This window comes from Lycium barbarum, chromosome 10 (genome assembly GCF_019175385.1).
Source record: "Lycium barbarum isolate Lr01 chromosome 10, ASM1917538v2, whole genome shotgun sequence".
NCBI lineage: Eukaryota > Viridiplantae > Streptophyta > Magnoliopsida > Solanales > Solanaceae > Lycium > Lycium barbarum.
This window is the reverse complement of record NC_083346.1, coordinates 122,023,982-122,027,587: the sequence shown is the minus strand read 5'-3', so window position 1 is coordinate 122,027,587 and position 3,606 is coordinate 122,023,982. Positions and strand designations below refer to the sequence as shown.

The window sequence follows — 3,606 nt, the reverse complement described above, 5'->3', positions numbered from 1 at the left end:
CTGTGCACCATTCCCAACAATTATTTTATCAGTTCCTTTATAAGTGTGGAGATCAAACAGATTACCTGTTGTATTTGTTATGTGTGTAGTGGCACCTGAGTCCATATACATGGCTTCATCCTCACCTGTAGGATTCTGCAAGTTGATAGCAGCTAAGGCCTGAGGAAGATCTTCTTCAGCCTGATACGAGTAGTCCCATCTGTAAAAACACTTCAAGGCTGAATGATTGTTTCTTCCACAAATTTGACAGGCCTCAGTACTAGTTTTTCCTTTTCCATTATTTGAACCCTGCATGCCTTGGTTATTCTGAGTGTTTTGGTTTGTGGTAGCCTGTCCTGCAGGTCTGAAACCCCTTCCTCTTGAATTGTAGTTGGAGTTTCCTCTTCTCTGATTATAGTTTCCACTTCCCCTACCTCTTTGTGTAGTGAAAACCATATTGTAGTTCGGTTGTGGCATCTCCTCCTTTTCTTCCCTCATGTCAAAACCTCTAAGAGAGTTGACAAATTCATTCAGTGTGGGATATGGAGCTTTGCCCAACATGACAGTCCTAAAGGTCTTATACTTTGAACCTAGACCTCTGGCAAAGTTAATGACTTTGCTATCTTCATCGACTGGCTTGTGTATAGCAGCAAGGCCATCACATATGCCCTTGAATTCTTTAAAATACTCATCAAGTTTCTTTGTCCCTAACTTAATGTTTTGCAGTTGTTGCTTAAGTTGGAACTCTTTATCCTTTGTTGCTTGAAGGTAGGCTTCCTCCAAGCACTCCCACATCTTTTTGGCAGTGTTGCATCCAACAATGAGGTACATACTTTCCTCAGTCATTGTTCCTGATATCCAAGTCCTCACAAGAACATCTTGTTCATCCCAACTGCTCTCAGAGAACTTCTCCTTCTCTTTTTCATCAGCAGCCTTTCCAGTATCATCTTTGTCCTCAGATGAACCTGTCTCAGGCTTGTTTTCATGGACTATTTTTGTTACTTTCATGACTTGCATCAACTGCATGATTTGATTTCTCCAAATAAGGTAGTTTGTAGGCTTTAGCTTGATAGGGCAAGCAGCCATAAGGTGATGCAGTGAGGAAGCAGAGAGGGACAAGGAAGAGGAGGCAGAGTTTGAGGCCATTGTTGTGTTTACCGATAACAGGTTTTTGCAGCGTAGATGTGTGTTTAATGCTCTGATACCATGTAGAATTACACAGCCGTGGAGATGAGAGAAGGTTGAGTATTATTGATGAATTGATCATGTACGATTAGCTCTATTTATACACATAGTAATTGTAGAGTCCTAAGTAGTAAACAACTAGGAAATACAGAAATACACTCCTAATATGTATACAACTGCATGTACACTTAAGCTAGGAAAACCTATTGTAAGTCAACTAGGTTATCTCATAGATGGAAGACTTCATATCCATGCATGAGTCTTTTATCTCACAACACCCTCTACTAAAATAGGCAAAAACTTATCCGTAACAAGTGTTTATATCTAGCATATGGATGTATGACATGTAGTTGTATTATAGACATTTATCAATTAACCATGGTTAATGAACATGCATTCTCACCTCACTAAAACACCTAACTATGGTAAATTTATATGATTTGGTGTAAACATCCAGTACGGATAAGTATGTCCCCTTAATACAAGATGGCATGCATGTATGCCTAACACTAGTATGCAAATAAGTCTCATATGATAAGTTGATGACGAAAGAAAGTTACATATAATTAATGACAACAAAGATTCAAACTAGTAACAAAACGTCTTGAATAATCGACTCATTGTCCAAGTAAGAGATTGATTAAATAAAACCATTTCTTATTTATTTTTGCTGTGCGGCCTAAAAGATTCTCTTGAAAACTCCACCAATTTCTTTTCCTTTCAAAATTTACCACACATGTATGAATTTATTGCTTTATTGCCGGACTCAAAATACTCACAAGAATCTTGAAAACATAACAAGATTTTTTTTCCAATAGCGCCTATATAAACTATTTACATGAAGGAAATTAATATCAATAATCATTAGCACACAAGTAAACTTGATATATCGACCATGGCAAGGAAAAATGCACTGCCAATACATATATTATTCATGGTTTTATTAATGACCCTTTTCCTCCTCTGCAACTCTTCATCTAATTATGGCAATTTAATTGCTACTATTGGAGGTAATGAAGCAATTACATCATCTAAAATTGTTGAAAATCACAATAATATTACTCTTCCATCAAAAGAAGTTTCTGGCGAATTGCGACGACGAAGAATGGAGCGTTGCCCTTGCTATCCTTGTTGTGCATTTCCATGCCCATGTTCTTCTTAAAATAAAATGGACATGCTAAAATGGATATAAAAGAGAATGGTTATGTAAGTTTCATGATCTTATGTATCTTTGGTAATATCCTATGTTTAGAATAAGACTTGGTGTTTTATGAATAAGAAGAAAAAATGATGTCATTGGTGGATACTATATACTAAAAGAACTTATGTGGTGTAAACCTTCTTGAAAAGAGCTCATTTTGCAATATATTGGTTATTTTCTTCTTGTATAAGTGTTTATTTGACATTATTTGCATCTTACTTTTTATCTTTGTCTGAGTTTAACTTCATTACACTGATAATTATAAAAAGTTTATACTATTAGATCTCATAAAAGATAATTGCATCTTAAGTGCAAGTCGTCTTGCAAAGAAAACAAAAAAGCTTCAATATTTGTGATAAGATAGCGTGATCAGGATCTCTTTTTGGCACAAATTTGCACTTCAAGGTGGATTAATGAAACACATGTAACAATGTTGGTAGCTCTATAGACACTGTCCATGCTGAGAATACCTCTATAAGGCGACAAAGAAAGAAAGAAAAAAAAATCACGCACTCAGGAAATTAAGAGGTTGTTTATGCATTTGGCTGAAAAAAATTAGTGTTCAATTAACCAAAAGGAGACTCAATTGCTAATTCAGGATTTGTGAGGGGCTGGTGGTAGAATAGTACCCTGCCACGGTACAGACCCGGGTTCGATTCCCGGCTAGTGCATATTAAGCTATGATGATTTGCGCTCAATGCAGTGATATAGGGTCTCTGCAACTGTCTGAATTATATGCCGATGAGTTGCGCATCTGAGCTTTTTTTTTTCCCCTTAATTTTTCGATATAATACTACACGGAACTCACTTCGAGGAATGAGTGGTATTCAAAAAGGAGAGTCGTGTGTTTTTTCCTTTCCTTGTAGAAAAGGTCTCGCTTTTGTTTTTACCCTTATTCTTTTTAGAAACAGTATTTAGACATATATAAGCTAAATGACTATGAAATAAATATCAATTTGTGACAAAAAGTAAACTCTTAAAATCGATATAATCCTACATTTTTACAAGTCGGGTTATAACAGTAGATCAATAGTGCTTGCATAAAATAATGTCTATGCTACTGTTTTGAATGTAATAAAAAATAGTAAAATCACTAAATCTCGCGAAAAATAACTCACTTCGAGGAAAGTGAGTGGTATTCAAAAACGAAAGTCGTGTGTTCTTTCTTTCCTTGTAGAAAAGGTCTTGTTTTTGTTTTTTCCCTTATGATTTTTAGAAACGGTATTTAGCATATATAGGCC

The 3,606-nt window shown here is 35.7% G+C and overlaps 1 non-coding gene across 1 annotated transcript; it reads left to right on the top strand.

The window, feature by feature from the left end:
* Positions 1-3,040: 3,040 nt before the first annotated feature.
* LOC132616407 (small nucleolar RNA snoR114) lies at positions 3,041-3,127 on the top strand. Its single transcript, XR_009573188.1, has one exon. It is a non-coding gene; the product is annotated as a small nucleolar RNA snoR114 (small nucleolar RNA).
* Positions 3,128-3,606: the final 479 nt, after the last annotated feature.